A 17,468-nucleotide genomic window follows, 5' to 3' on the forward strand; every position below is an offset into this window, starting at 1 on the left:
GGTGGTGGGTTTTCCTGGGTTCCCTGTAGTGGTGGACACACCGCTGATTGACCTGTCCTGGGTACGGAGGTTTGGGCCCGCTGGGTGGGTGCTGTGCTGGTGTTACCAGAGGGTGGAAGGTCAGTGTTGGGCTGTGCCTGTGCAAGGGGAACCGACTGTCCTGAGGCCCACGATGGTCCGGGCTGGTCATCAGGATCCAGTAGGGCAGAGCTGCTATCGTCACTGTGGGCCTCTTCTGTGGGTGGAGTGGAGTTGTCTGGACCCTCCGGGGTGGTGACGGTCCTTTGTGATCCTGCAGGGGCATAAGGGCATGATTATTGCATGTGTGTGTGTCATGGTGTGCAATTGGTGGCTCACCGTGTACCCCAGTGCAAGCATTCCTGTGTGGGGGCTTGTGTGATGATGGTTGGGGGGTGTTCTGGGTATGTGCAGTGAGCATGCTTTAGTGATGGGTGTCCATGCTTAGTTGTGTCATGCAGGGCTTGGTGTTGGTATGGGTGGTTTGTGTTATGCGTACATTCGTGAAGATTTGGAGTGATAGGGGAGGGGGTGAGGGTGGGGTGGGTGATTGCATGCAGGTAGGGTGGGGGATATGAAAGTTAAGATTTGACTTACCAGTGTCCATTCCTCCACCGACTCCTCCGAGGCCCTCTGGATGCATGATGGTCAAGACTTGCTCCTCCCATGTTGTTAGTTCTGGGGGAGGAGGTGGGGGTCCGCCGCCAGTCCGCTGAACCGCAATGTTGTACCTGGAGACCACGGAACACACCTTCCCCCGTAGGTCGTTCCACCTCTTCCTGATGTCCTCCCGATTTCTTGGATGCTGTCCCACAGCGTTGACCCTGTCGACTATTCTGCGCCATAACTCCATCTTCCTGGCTATGGATGTGTGCTGCACCTATGAGCCAAATAGCTGTGGCTCTACCCGTAGGATTTCCTCCACCATGACCCGGAGCTCCTCCTCGGAAAAGCGGGGCGGTCTTTGGCGTGACATTGGGTGGTGTGGGTGATGTGTGGGGTGGTGTATGTGTTGATGAGTGTGGTGATGTGTGGTGGGGTGTGGTGTTTTGTGCGTGGAAGTAGTGTGGTTGATGGTGTTGTGTGGCTCTGTGTGGTGGGATTGTCTGATCTGTGCTATCTCTCTGGCCTTCGTCTCAGATTTTTCATCGTAGGGGTTTGTGGGTTATGTGGGTGTGTGCTTTATATTGTATTGGGTGTGTGGGAATAGTGTTTGTATGTGTATCAGGAGTGTGTATTTTGAATTGTCCAATGTGGCAGTGTTTTGGAGATGTGTGTGTATTTTGAGCGCGGCGGTGTGTACTGCCAATGGAATACCACGGTTGAAAGACCGCCACGTGGATTCGTGTGTCGTAATAGCATGGGCGTGTTTCTATTGGCGTGGAGGTGGAGGTTTTATTATCGCCAGTTTTACACTGACCTTTGGTGTGGCGGACTTGTGTGGGTGTCTGAATTTCGGCGGATTCCAAGATGTGGGTCATAATAGCTGTGGCGGAATTCCGCTGCAGCGGCGGTGTATTGGCGGTCTTCTGCATGGCGGTAAGCGGCTTTTACCGGCAATGTTGTAATGACCCCCATAATGCTTTAGCCCAGAAATCATGCTAATTCAGTATTTTCTCTTCCCAAACTGACTTCCAATATAATTTATGTGTTTCAGATCAACTTGGACTTTACAGTTCCCTCATTGCTTATTTGATAATCTCAATTTTCAATTTTGGTTCTTCCTTATCAGGCGATTAGAGGCAGATATATAAATGCTATTCAATCTTGTGTCTGCTCAATAGTTTAGCAAGTACTTTGATGAATATTTGGAGAGTAGGTGGCTAAAAGCTTATCTGTGAAAAAAGTCCACATAGTTATTGGATCAAGGATATCATTTTTAAAACATTGCATTACCAAAGCAGATATACTAGCCCCAATTGATTCTATGCTGCGGTCTGACCGATGAAGTTTCCTATAGTTAGTTGTAGTTATTCCTCCTAGGGGAAGATCTGAGTGCCGAGGAAAAGGACACTGAAAGTTAATCTCCATAGTTTGCTGTCCGTGGTCACTTTTGTCCATTTTTATAATCTGATAGGAAAACATTAGACTGAGTAATGGTAGAGATGCAGCTGTTTAGTCTATCATTGAGTTTACCCCAGCTGCAAAGCAGGACCCAGATGGGGGGTTGTCTTGCTGAAATCTTCTGTTCAGTAGTCTAAGACCCAGATGCTCCAGAGCTTTTACCAGAGCCACCGCTTCATCATCCCAGGGCCCATTGCCTTTGATTCCATCAGACTGACTAGGGACAGTCCAAAAAAGATCCTGGTACAAAATTTGATCTTCATGGGAAAGGGGGCCAAGCAAATGTATAATAAAGTTCCCCGCAATTAGAAGTTTGACTGCCAGAATGTTTAGGTCTTCTACTTGCAACTGTTCATTGTGTATTTTCAAAGCTATGGCTATAAAAATTGCCAAACACCCCAACAGACGCCCAAACCTCTATATGATGTCATTGAAACTCATTAATTTATCAATAGCCAGAAAAAGTTATGAAGTAAGTTTGGGATTGCCTTCTCTTTGCAACATTTACCGAAAATTATACTGTGAACAGGTGGGTAGTATGACATTATAGGGCAGCAAATGCTATTTGCCCTACTGGACATTTGAAATACGGAGTTATTCATCATGTCACATTTATCTTTATACCAAAAATAATTGGACCACACCTTTCCAGTTATAAGATATTTATTGAAATATCACCAATATTAATATGTGCTACTTTAAAAATTTTTGTGAAGCGGTTGCCTTCCTAACATTAAACTTACCAGTGAAATATTAGTTTAAGAAACTTTATATAAGTATTCCTCCAAACATGAATTAAAATGAATTCACTGAGGAATATAATAAACATCATATGCTACAGAACTCAAACTTGATGAGAAAATGAAAAAAAAAAATTCTGAACCAGAACTTTTAAACGTTTACAGGGATCCAGGAATACAAGCAAGTTATTTTAGAAGAAACAAAATGTTTGGCTGACATTCACAGCAGAAGAGGTTGACCATAATTCTTCCTAATTATAAGCCACCGTACTCATGACAAAACCGGACAAAGGTATTGTTTCCTTCTACCTCTATTGGCACAAACACAATTCTGGGAGACTTTTTCCTCTTTCTGTGTGCTGGAGAACGAAGGAATAAAAGAAGCGAAATAAACATATTTCTCCTTGTTATGCTTCTCTTGGGGAGGCGTATCTTTTTGGTGCATTCTCAGGTTTACAAGTTCTTGTAAACCTAGAAATGCGTCAAAATCCATTAACGTTGCGTGGACACACCCACACAAACACAACACCTATGACAACGCCTCCCTGGTGCAGAGTGATGTTACACAACGATTTGAGGTGTGTCACATCACTTGAGATGCAGGTTCATGGAAGGTGGTCTTGTGTGGCTTCATAAATCTCACTTAAGTTTTGCATTGTTCTTGCATTATGTTGCTTGGTGCAAGAGTGACACAAACCAGGTCAACATATATGGCACTCAGTCTTAAACTGGTAATTAACTATAAGTTTGAATTTATGGAAGGATACCTTTAATTCCAAAATGTAGTGCTTTCTTAGACACAATCGGTTTGTTTAGCCTGGTGACCAATCACTTTAATCCTGTGTCTTCATATGAGACATTTCTCCCCAAATGTGTGCATTTATGTGCCCCATTCTTCCTATTTTGAATCTTAACAATAGCTTAAACAATTCTTCCACCACTCTCTTTTGCCTCAGAAGAGCAAATTCCATTCTTATTAGTACTTGCACAAATTTCCTGACAGGTAAATTATCACTCAAAATATTGGGCCTGATCAAAAAAGCTAATCGTTGGAAGCAAGTTGGTCCTTGTGTTACCTGAAAAAATAGTTACAGTGACAGAAATGGGTGACATTGTCCTCTACATAAATTAACATGATAATTATATAGTTAGTTGGTATCAAAGGGTTACCTTTCTTGTATGATGAAATACCTTAATGACTCTACGCTATGCAAATGGAATTAGCAAACCATGAACAGATACTGGAAGGCACCACCGCCTTGCAAACAATAGTTTCTAAATAAAGTGATGGGGAGGTCATTTGAGGCCATTCTTTATTCTACAACCTGCTATATGCTTTCAATATCCCTCGCGGCACAGTTCATTGATAAGCTGTGTGTTAGTCTATTATGTAATGTCGCAGTTTCATCTTTAACGACAAAAAAGCCATCCTGTAGCTCTCTCAGGAGTTGAAATAACTTTTTTGGGGGGAATGTGAGAAATCCCTTACTCAATTTGTCCACATACCGGCAACACCTTTTGGAATCATTATTTGTGTGGATTGCAAAGAGATTAGACCATTCCTTCTAAACATATTCATGCTTCACTAGCTAAATAGCTTTTTACACTGGCCTCTTAAAAGACCTAGCTGATTATTCACAGAGGTGTTTCCATTTGTAAAATTAAATTCCTGTTCATTCATTTTATTTGGGGACTTTATTGATTTTGAAAAACAACCCTTTTCACCATTGTATTGTTTGCAAGGGTTGGGAATTTGGAAGGATTAGCTAAGCAATGTAGTTAAGAGCTGATATTAACCACATCCCAAATGGCTGCCATATTTAGCAGTGGGCTGCAGGCCAGTTTAGAAGGACACCATTCTGCCTCTTCCATGTTCATCCAGGTGGACAAAGACTGATCAACCTTTCTAGATCTTTTAATACATTTGTGTTGCCTAAGCCCGTTGATTAGTCTTAAATCAAGTGGGTACTCAAATGGAGGAAAGTTGGTTTTCTGCAAAAAGACATGAGGAAAGTTATGATTCTCTTTACACTTTTAACAATGGGAATTGTCAAAATGGGGATTAGAATACTGCTATGTATTCTAATCCTTCTATAAGCACCGGTGTAAGCAAACAACATTGGGTTTACAAAGAGAACCTCTCATTAGTAATTCATGCTGCCATACTGATTAACTAAGGAGGGTGGCCTATTGTTCTTCTGTGTTGACATGCTGGTAGGATCCATGTTCTGTCTTCCCATTTGTGAGAAAATAATTACAAATTCTATTGAGGTTAAACACACAGTTTCTACGATTAAACCTGGAACTGGTAGCTATGGGGCAAAAAAAGACAGACTTAACTTACGGAAAATGTGCTAAGTATTCAGCTGACCAAAATAAGGTAAAAATAAGTCAAAACATAACACAATAAAACTCCAAAACACCAATTTAGAACTAATAAAAACTGAGAAAAATGGCATAAACATGATTAAAATCCAATAAGGAAAACAAAAAATATGAATTTTTAGAGATTGAAGGTCAAAAATCATTAATAAACAGCAGTGCCAATGAGTGCAACTACTCGCAAGCTGGGATGAAATTAAGGCTGAATAGGATGGACCGAAGGCCTCTTAAACCTAATGTGCCAACCTGGTCAAAGATTTTACCTGTGCAATTAGTATTTTTTTCAGGAGGTCCAAATCCTCCAGGAGAGAAAGGTTGAAAACTGTGTCCAACAAAGTCCTCTGGAATTCAACTATGGACTGGACAAGGTCCCTCAGAAGTCATTGTTTTTCTGACCAGTAACATTTTAACTTCATTCCTGCTAAAGTCCTCTAGTTTGACAAATTCGTGGACTGCCTTTGCCTTTCCTGGTTTCTACTTTGGAGGACACAGGACCTTATTTAGAATTTGGCAAAAAAGTACTCCATCACAAATATGCTGGATATGCCATCAGCTTTACTACAAATGTAATAGGATACAATGTGTTTGCATTATGGCAAATGTGATGGAGTAAATTGTCTGCCAGATTTGTAGTCAGCCTGTTAGGCCCTGATTTATACTTTTTGGTGCAGAACTGCACCAAAATGTTTAGCACCGGCTTGCAGTATTTCTGAGCACCAGCTAGGCACCATATTTATGATATGGTGCAAGCCGGTGCAAAGGGTAGGCCACAAATGACTCTTAATAGCCTAGCGTCATTTTCTGACGCAAAACCATCCATACCACATGACTCCTGTCTTAAAAAAGACAGAAGTCATGCCCTTAACCCCAATGGCCAGCAGAGGGGACCAGGGTCCCCTGGGTATTGTCATTACACTCAGTGCCATGTAGGGGGGCCCATTTCCCAATGGCACTTTAAATAAAAAAATAATACTTACCTGTATTTACCAAAACTTACTTGGGATGGGGTCCCCCATCCTCCGCTGCCCCTCTGGTGTGGGTCCAAGGGGCCTGGGGAGGGCACCTGTGGGCTTATTCCATGGTGTTCCACCATGGAAATAGGCCCACAGGTCCACTAACACCTGCCCTGACCCAGGTGTTAAATAATTGTGCAAAGCAAGCTTTGCGCCATTATTTGACCCCTCCTTCCCTGTGCATGATTTTAGCACGGGGATAAATATGGCGTTAAGGCCATAAAGTAATTTTTTGTGCAGGAACGCCTACTTTGCATCTCATTGCCGCAAAGTAGGTTTCCACATCCCAAAAATGACTTTAACTCCATTAATTTGGCGCTGGACGTGTTTAGCGCCAACATATAAATATGGAGTTAGTTTTGCACCAAATATGCGTAAAAATAAATTACGCAAATTCAGTGCAAAACAAGTAGAAATATGTTCCTTAGTCTCTTTTCTGGAGTTTGATGTTCACAGTCATTACAAACTAGGAAGCTATAAGTGTGTTGCATCACAACTGGACACTATTGCTGAAAATGTCCTCTGAAGTCTTATTATGAATGTCAGAAAGCTCTGACTGGGCCAAACCTGGTTTTCTTGCCCACTAAGGTAGTGTCTCTTTTGAATGGCCACCTCAGTTGGTCCCTGTCCTCTGGAGGACAAACATTCTCTAAGTTCCAAACTTTTTATTCTTTTTGGAGAAGCTGTTCAGGTGACTCTGAGGGCTTCCATGACCTCGAAGACAGCACCTAGAGGCCAGAAACAATGCCAGCAGGGTCCAGAAATAGTATGCTTGCAACCAGTCAAGTGGTCACTTCCAAGAAAGAACAATTGCAGCTTGTTGTGTCCCTGTAGGCAAACGGGGTTACTTCTACTTCTTGGCTATAAACAAGAGCAGGTCCATTGCTCATAGGCCCCACACACCAGATTTCTTCAACTTCTGTTCATCCTCATATCCAGAAGAGGAGCTATGGTGAGGTTTCACTTTTGTGCACACCTCTAACATTAGGGTAGAGACAGATACCTAAGCAATGATTGAAGTTTCCAAAAGTAAACCTTCCAATTTTTAATTTGCAACCTGCTTGCTTTTCAGTGAACTAATGCACAATGAACTAGTAATAGTAAAAAAACAAGACAAAGAACCTTTCTCCACCGGAGGTGGCTTGTGGCCCACCAACTGGTGTGTACCGATCCACACCAAACTAAGGGCCTCATTCTGACCCTGGCCGGCGGCAGTAGCCGCCGGCCTAGCGGGGCCCGCCAGAATACCGCTGCGCGGTCAAAAGACCGCCGCGGGTATTCTGGGTTTCCCGCTGGGCTGGCGGGCAACCGCCAGAAGGCCCCCCGCCAGCCCAGCGGGAAACACCCTTCCATGAGGATGCCGGCTCCGAATGGAGCCGGCGGAGTGGAAGGGGTGCGATGGGTGCAGTTGCACCCGTCGAGATTTTCAGTGTCTGCATGGCAGACACTGAAAATCTTTGTGGGGCCCTGTTACGGGGGCCCCTGCAGTGCCCATGCCATTGGCATGAGCACTGCAGGGGCCCCCAGGGGCCCCACGACACCCCATACCGCCATTCTCTTCCCAGCGGCCAAAACCGCCAGGAACAGGATGGCGGTATGGGGGTCGGAATCCCCATGGCGGCGCAGCAAGCTGCGCCGCCATGGAGGATTCCCCAGGGCAGCGGGAAACCGGCGGTACACCGCCGGTTTTCCGTTTCTGACCGCGGCTGTACCGCCGCAGTCAGAATGCCCATGGGAGCACCGCCAGCCTGTTGGCAGTGCTCCCGCGGTCGTTGGCCCTGGCGGTTTTTACCGCCAGGGTCAGAATGACCCCCTAAGTCCCAGATTTAAGGGGGTCATTTTTTATGATGCTAATGTGGCCCCACTGAGGCCAAATTCACAGCACCATGTTTATAAAGTAGTGAAATACATGCATTGCGCCACTTTGTAACCCCTTGTGCCACATTATGCCTGTGACAGGCATAATGTATGAAAGGGGGGTGTTCCCCCATTAGGGTGACCACAAAAACAGTGCAGTGGAATCTAAGAGATTCCACTGCGGCATTTTTAGCGGCTATTTTTAACACCTGTACTGTGCAGGCGTTAAAAGGGGCCATACCATTGTTTTCAATGGGCCCCTATGTACTCTGCATGATTAGTTGCTGCACAGTACATTATTAGCGTCAACATTTTTTACGTCATTGCCCCTACCCTGCACCATGGTGTGCCATATATTCAAAACGGCTCACACATGGTGGTGGTAGGGGGGCACTAAGGGGCGCAAGAAAGTGGCACTGCATTGGATGCAGCAACACTTTCCTGATATTCAGGCCTAATTCTCCAAACACTTTTCCTTCCACTCTAAATGAAGCCAGGATTTTGGAAGTATACCCTGGATTAAAAAAGCCCCTCTACTTCAAGTCTCATCTTACACTAAGCTATGAAGAGACAGGCCTCATCCTGGTCCCTTTCAGGTTTTTGAAATTCTTAGACACTGACAATTGGCCCTTCCTGACGCAAGCTCAGCTACATAGCTGACACCAATGCTATCCTTCTAAAACGGCAACGGCATAAGCCATTGTTCCAACCCAGGGAGCAGTTTCACACATACTCAGTGCAGCTCAGGCAGGATAATGCTTATAAATATGAAGGATATTCAGGCAGGACAAGGATAATGTTCTAAAGACCAATTCCCCTGCATATTTATCAAGAATCCAAATTCACAATTAAATAGGTTTTTTAATTGACATAAAATACAGTGGTTAAATGGAATCTGGAACGTTTTCTCAACCAAAGTTATAAAATAGCATTTTGATTGTTCTTTAGCTTTTCTCATAACAAAGTCACATCACATATACAGTATTTAGATTTTTTGAGAATAGAGAATGTAAGAACATACCAAACTTTAATTTCCACCTGTTTCACTTTTAAATGCTAATCACTCTGTCTAGTGGTCCAAGAAGCAGTGTTAGGAGTAACTTGTTAAGCATTTAAATATATACCTTCAAAAAAAGAGTTATTTGGAAAAGTCCATATAAGTTGCAGCAGTTGGGTCATACAAGTAAGCCTGAAGACATGTTTTATCTAGTCACCTTGGTGAATGGCCTTTACATTCTGAATTCAAAAGGTAAAATTAACTTTGTTGAAATTTGTGTATTTCCTGGATCATATCTATGCTTCACTGGAAAGAGAAATGTGCCAATTAGGGATTAGTCAATTTTACCACATTTTGGCCTTGGACTGCTGTGCCGCATTAGGCAGAGTTAAAAAACCAGCAGCATCTAACCACAATAAATAGAGTGACCACAAAAAAAAGACAATTTCTCACATCTCTAATATTCATCTCTTCCTCAGGAGAGCAAAACACAAATCAAGGTTGAAAATTCCTGGGATAATCCAATGAAAATGGCAATGTACTCCCCATAGATCATGCAATGTTTGTATCAGATTTTCCACTAAAAGATGATCACCCTTATAACTTGGGGGTTATATTTTGTTGGCTAAAATTACCTTTGAGAATATCCCTGCCTTGTGTGTCTAGCATCAGAAACATTTCCAAACGCCACTTGTAGAGAGAGAGATGGCATTAAGCCGCTGTATGGCACTCTACAGAAATAAACAAACCACCATTAGGTTGTTTTTAACTTACCTTAAATTCAGTAAAAATTGATATTGTTGTGTTTTTTTTACCTATTCTCGGTTAAAAGATGCTGTAATTGTTCGAAAAAACAACATCATCCGGGGGGCCATTAATTCTCCCTTGTGCCCTTATATTACTAGAAAACGACAGATTATTTTGCTCAAAGTGTGTAATTGCTGGTCACAGGTTATTGGGTGGGGCTTCAGGTATATCGAGTCTTATTCGTGCTTTTGCAAATGCTTTTCTACTTCAATCATCCTCTACAGAGTGCTATCAAGGATTCTGCAATTTTGAACACAGCCTATTGGTATATGTTTGTCAATTCACACTAATTAAACATTCAATGTGGGGTTGTTCACTTTCTGGCCTCAACGCACATCCCGATAAAGAGCATCTTTGTTTTCGGACATTTAGTTGAATCAGAATCTTTTCAACGTTCTTTAATGGTCTCTATGTAACCCAGATCATAGGTAAACAGTGGAACTGGATGAGTTCTTGGAAGGCCCTGGGGCACGATGAGTGTTCTATTGAGTTAAGCAATATCAGTAAAACCAAAATCTTGATCAGGCAGCCCAAATTCTAAATTGCTACACTTTTAGGGTGGCCAATCACTGCTTTTGGCTTTGTCACTGCCAGTTCATTTAAAAGCACCCGCCATCGGAAAACCTATATTTCACAGCCTGCATGGACAGGTCAATGGATGGAAGGGGAGGCAGGGAAAAAGAGGAAAGGGGAGACAACGAGGTACAGGGAAGTGCGGGGCAACAAGCAAGGCATTACTAAGCTTACCACAAGGCACCTGTTGTGCTACTGAGAAGTAATTACAAGGAGGGTAGTGGAGGTTCAGGGCTGCAGGACAGCATCCGGGTTATCTCCAAGACTCATGGATAAATAACATTGGGATTTTAGGCGAGCAGGGAAAGATGACAGGTGCGCTTTCAGACGAGGAAGGAACAAAGCATGCACTACCTTCAAGTGCTAATTATCAAATGACGCTGAAAAAATAAAAGTACTGCCTTGCACTGAAAAGATTAACCTTAGCCAACCACATTCAACATTCAATAAAGAGCTGAGACATAGATAAACAAAGAAGCCATCCATTCATGAGCACTGATGTGACTCAAATCCCATCTCTGTAGCCTTGTATTCTGGGGAAACTGCCTGTGATGAGACTGCATAAACAGCAGTTATTTCCACTGATATGTGTTCCTATTATTACAATAATATTGAATTTGTACATACAGTTTCTCACACAAAATGTTGGCTATTGATGAATTTTTCATTCCAGCCTTTTAGTCATATAATACCAAATGCCAAAGATCTAACTTGGACAAGTCTCCAATGCTCTCCCCCTTTCTGCAACCATATTTACAAGTAAGTTGGAGAGACAATTACAATGACGTCATCTACTCCCTTCCTTCAGTTTGTACAACAATAATAGCAGCATCGACAGTTGCGAGGTAGAGGAGAGAAAAAAATATTTATTCCGTCTCCAGACTAAAATAGTCATATAACACCCAACTGCAAAGAATTATCTTGAGTCTGTGTGTGACTAACCTGGTACGCAAACTATTGGAATGCATTGAAAATTAACAGTTTCTGTGAAGAACAGACTTGATAATTATCATGTAAAATTTAGATGGGGTGTTAGGTACTTAAATTATGTTGATGCTCATTAGAATTTTACACAGGAAGTTAATTGAGAAACATTGATAAAATGTGCAATCTTCTGTTTTGTCTGGAGCTTCATCCACAGTAGGGCTCATAACGGCGATTAAAAAACAGATGACGGCTTTCTGGTGGAGGGAAAAAACATTGTGAGATACCTAATGAAATATTTGGACGATACCTCATTTTTGCAGTCTTTGATTTATTAGATTTCTATATCAACATAAAATGTTATTATTGAGAAGAGTGTTTTGTCATTTCACTGCATGGCCACAGGGTTCTTATGCACCAGCTTTTAAGCTACAATTTTGTTGTAGTCACAGAATTTTCTTTCAGTCTCTTAAGACACAATGTGAAGAAAGGAGACAAAAAATAAATGCTGTCCCTTTTTCAACCTCGCCGATCTTTATTAAAGATGATGTATTAACGTGTTCTCTATCAATGTTAAACACAAGGAGAGGCATATACAAAAAATATTAAACATTTCTTCCAGATGTATGTGTGCCTTCATTAACATAACATCCCAGTCCTAAAAAGGAACATTTTATGGGCCTCATCTTGAAATGTGTGGTAATGGAAACTTGCTGTAATGTAGCCTGTACATTTCTTCTGCAAGGACAATATATACCTATATATGTCACTTGTTCAGAAATAAAATAAACATATAGGCTGAAACTTCTATTTTCCTACCTGAGCTTTCTGGTATGGTATTTTGCTACCGGCTCAAATTCCCAGATGCCTCCTAGAAAGAAAGTGTAACACTCTAGCCATTTGCAGGGTGCAAAGAAGTTATAGAGGACTTCGATAATGTAAATACAGATGTATGAAACATTTTTGCACTCGCAAATGGTGCGAATCGCAGAAATCGGCCGTTTGCGAGTGCAAAAAAGTGGTCTGCGATGCATGAAAGGCATTCGCAGACCAAAAATAAGAAATCGCAAAAATTGCGATTTTTTGCGTTGCGACCTGGTTTTGCGGGTCACAATTTGCGATTCGGTATTTCCAGTAGGAAATTTTGAGGTGCAAATTGCGAGTCGCAAAATCCAAGTCGCAAAGAGATGCATCAAAAAATCACAAATTGCGATTTTTCGCAGAATGGCATTTTGCACATGCAAAATACCATGAACTGAAACCAGGTGGTAACCAGGTGCAACCTATATAAAGAGGCCCAGAATGCCTCAGACTACTTTCAACAATTGCTGCACTCTACGTCATGGTGAGGAGGATGATGATTTTAGCAGGATTGAGGAGAGGGAGGAGGAGACAGGAGCGCATTTTCAGAGTGCGCATTACACTTTTTAACCTGACAGAGGAGGAAATATATGAGAGGTATAGGTTGAACTCAGCCATGATACTTGATCTGATAGTTGAGCTACAACCCATACTGCAGCGCAGTACACTAAGGACTCACAGCATACCCACCCATGAGCAGGTATTATGCTCCCTCCACCTACTCGCCTCAGGGAGCTATAAAGGGGTCACACAGCAGCTGGAGGGGTCTCACGGAGTACCCTCTCCAGATTTTTCAATGCATTAATCAACGCCATGTTGAGCAAACTACAACAGTACATCAGATTCCCCCACACCCCACAGGAATTACAGCAGACAAAAATTGAATTTTATTAGATAGCACAGTTCCCCCACTTCCTAGGTGCCATAGATGGGACACATGTGGCAATCTGTCCACCATCAGCCACAGAGTATGTGTACCGCAACAGGAAATACCAACATTCCATGAATATACAGGTGATATGCAATGCCTCCTACATCATTACTGATCTCGTGGCCAGGTACCCAGGGAGCACACATGATTCATCCATCTTTCGACACACAACTGCTAGCTGGGGAATTTGGTGAAGGAAATCTACTAGGTATTGTCCCTCTGTACACTGGCGCATTGATGGCGTGCCAATTTCAGATGGCTCAGTTACTCATCATACCCTCTGTCTCTTCGAGGAGACAGTGCTTACGCAGTGCGCACCTACATGATGACGCCCTACCTCAATCCTGCAACACCAGCTGAACGGAGATACAATGCAGCACACAGGGCAACCCGCAATGTGGTGGAGCGCACATTTGGACTGCTGAAGAGTCGCTTCCGGTGCCTCCACAAAAGTGGAGGGGCACTACACTACAGCCCAGAGACGACATGTAGAATAGTGGCTACTTGTGCAATCTTGCACAATATAGCTACCACCAGGGGCATACTTGTAGAAATATGTGATACTGAATCTGATGAGGATGATGATCCCATACCACACCTACATCCAGCAGACAGGACCAGTGCAGCAGAGGGAAGGCAAAGGCGTGCCGACATCACACACAACCATTTCAGATGTGAGTATAAATGACACAAATCCTCTGACAACTGTACCCGTAGTGAAATAAATGTATTACCTTAAGTCAGGTAATGTTCGTGTGTGTAATAACAAAAAAAGGTTATGACAGAAACTCAAAACAATGAAGGACCAGAGTAATGCACTATTACTTCATAGTGTAAACAGAAGTCCACTGGCAGTAGAGTCATTTTATGCGCCCACGAACACCACTCGGGTGCCCAGTTACATCACTGGCACCTCTCTTGGCGCCCTCAGTGGCAGTGCTGTGTCTGGCACTGCGCCGTCTGGTGTCCGCTGCTGGTACAGCAACACTGCTGAGGCTGGAACTGTCCTCAGTGTCCCCCAGTGCAAGCTCACTTGGAGTGGCTGACCTTGGTCCCATAATGTGTTCGATCACATTAATGATCTGCACAAGTCCATTCACAACGTCCCTGCTGCTGTGTGCTGCCTCCACTTGCGCAGCCACTGCACGACGGGCAATCAGTGCTGTTGAATTTGCCACCCTGTTAGATGAACGACAGAAGCTGCCAAACATGTTCCGAAATCTGCACTCCTGTCTCCGCTGGCTCACCCTCTCATGGCGCAGCTCCTGGCAAAGTTCACGGACAGCACTTGTGAGGTCCCGGGTGTCCTGTGATGCCTGCACCTGTCCCTTATGCAGCTGTACAATGTTGTTATTGAGGGAGCCAAGTTGGCGATGCAGGCACACCATGTTGCGGTTATGTTTGCGCAAGTTCTTTTCTAATCCGAGGATCCTCTTATTTTGTAGGCGCCGCTGCTGCAACATAGAAGCTTACAGGCCACCAAATAAGGAGGGACCCTCACCTGCCTCATGCTGCTGTGCCCAGGAATCTGTCGCCATCCTGGTGGTGCTGTGGTCTGATGACACCTGACCTCCTGCATCTGGCTGCGCCTGCCTGTTGCTGATGGGGTACTTGGCCCTTCCTGCTGCTCATCTGAGTCGTTGCTGAGCTCTGGCAGTGGCAGTGTCCTGGGCCTGCGTCGGACAGTCGCAATGTTGAGGGACCCACTGGTGTTTAAATTGGAGGCCAGATGGGTGTCTGTCTCGCCTACCCGTGCTGATGCTGTGGCTGCTGGGCCTGGCCCACCTGCAACAACAATATGCAGCATGTCAGTTATGTATGTTACATTTACGGTCAGACAATGGTAATAAAGGTCCAGGTACTTCTCTACACTGCGTTGTGTGTGTTGTGTTCCTCTGGGTGTCACTCTACTTAAATACATTGTATGTGCTACTTTCAGTTCTGGGTTGTGGACTGCCACTCCCATAATGTATTGTTGTGCTGCTTCTAAGATGTGGACTGGACTACTTCTCACATTGTATAACATTACTTGCTAATTCCTAAGGGGCTTTTGTGCATACACATATGGGGTTACAAATCAATATTGCACTCACCTTGGCTGGTACTTGGTGTGCCGGAGGTGTCGATCTCTGTGACCCCAGTCACAGCTTCAGGGAGGAGTGTGGACTCGACTAGGTCCTCCAATGGTGTGGATGGTGCCTCTGTGAGTGGACCGCCGCCTGTGCCCCTGGCCTCCGCGAGACTCCTTGCCACTCTCCTTCGCACGGGACCGCAGGTCATACCACCTCTTCTTGATCTCTTCAATGGAGCGCTGTGCCACTCCAATTGCGCAGATTTTTGACTGTATGTCCGCCCATAGTCTCCTCTTCTCACTCTCAGGCACCTGGAGTGAGCTTTTTCCAAAAAGGCGGTCATGGCTCCTGACCACCTCCTCAGTCAGCACCTCAAGCTCCTGCTCGCTGAATTTCAGCTTGCGCTTTCTTTCTCCCTTCTCCTGTGCTTGGCCTGGAGTATCCATCCTTGCTCGGGGTGCTGGCTCCTCTTGAGTGCTGCTCTGTGTGGCTGGGCTGCTCTCTCTCAGGATGCTGGTTTGGGTGTGGCACCTGAAACTGCCTGGGATGACTCATTTCATGCTGGTGATGTCATCAGGCTCCTCCAGGTGTGCTTTCTCGAACTTTCTCGCAATTTGCGATTTTTTTACCGAATCGCAAAAAAATTGCAATTTGCGAAAATGCAAATTGCGATTCGGTAAATGGGCCTCGCAAATCACAAATAGCGATTTTTAAGAAATCGCTATTTCCGAATCGCAATATTGTTACATGGCCAATTGCGACTCGGAAATAGCGATTTCTCAAAAATCGCTATTTGCGATTCGCAAGCCACTGTTTTCATACATATGGCGGCCCTTAGGATCTCATTACGAGTTTGGCGGTCCATGTACCACCATGAAGACGGTGGTGGTCCGACTGCCATCAGCTTGACGGTCGGGCAACTGCATTACGATACTGGCGGGCATATAGAGCAAAGACTGCTGCAGTCCTGCTGGCAGTGCCAGGCAGAGCAGACCTCTGCGGTGACGAGACAGGACAAGGAGGCTGACGGAGCCTGTGTTCCTGCCTGACTTATTGTGATGTTGCACACCGCCAATGTCACTGTGGCGGTCCATCCACCGCGTCCCAGCAGGTGGAAACAGAAAGTATATATGGAGCAACTCACTAGCACGTCCTGTGCCACCAACGAGTCCATCACACATGCCCTGCTGCTGGTTATTGAAGGTGCACAAAATCCATGCCTCTAGTGGATGCAACCGACAGTAAGTACACATACCTACCTATGTCATTAAACTCAACAACAGATCATTGTACCATCAAGCTACAGGCACCAAGTACACTTGCCATTGTGCACAGTTGGAGTCATACACAATGAATGACACATCCACAGCCATTTACCACACACTTTGGACAGGTCACTGACAATGCACTGCAACAGTACAAAAAAAACACACGTCTGCTCATCTCAGGCACAGGGACAATGAAGTGTACACAACATTGTGTCACACAATAGCAACAACACAGCGACATCACATCTACCAGTACAACTGAAACCCTCATGTTGCGCGCATGCCATGGATTGCTGTTAGATTAAAAACCCATATGTATGGATGTGTGATATAACTCAAACACCCCTCCCATGAAACAACCCTGCAATGGATCCACACAACACCCTCAATGAAACACAATGGAAGGAGAATGGAATGCACAATTGTTTGAGAGACAAATATACAAAGCTCACTGTGCAAGCAATACCTGCATAAGAGGGATGGGGCATCAGGAGCACTCAAGGAAGGATGCTGCACTGGGACACATCATACTTTGCCCATGCCCCTTTAACAGCATTTGCACAGGAACTGTCCCTTCAGGTATCTCAGGTACAAAAAAACTAGAGCCAAGTGGCATACCTATCTGCAGAATGTGGAAGTGCAAGTCAAGACTGCAGATACAACTGCAACAGCATACATCTAGATGAAGTAGTTGCAAGGTACACACAGCAAATGGACGCATGCACAGAGAAATGCAAAGGAAGCTAGCACATTTGAACACCCTCCATGTCTGGACAAATAAAACTCAAGCTTTGACACATGAGACAAATGTACAATCCATATCTGGGTGACAAGTGTAACACATACATACTTACATTGGACAACACAAGATGAAATACTCACCATACCAAACAGAACACAATGGAATTACACTACAATTGCATTAACAAACACAGATCCATAGAGTCAACGTCTACCGTTG

This window comes from Pleurodeles waltl, chromosome 11 (assembly GCF_031143425.1).
Source record: "Pleurodeles waltl isolate 20211129_DDA chromosome 11, aPleWal1.hap1.20221129, whole genome shotgun sequence".
Lineage (NCBI taxonomy): Eukaryota > Metazoa > Chordata > Amphibia > Caudata > Salamandridae > Pleurodeles > Pleurodeles waltl.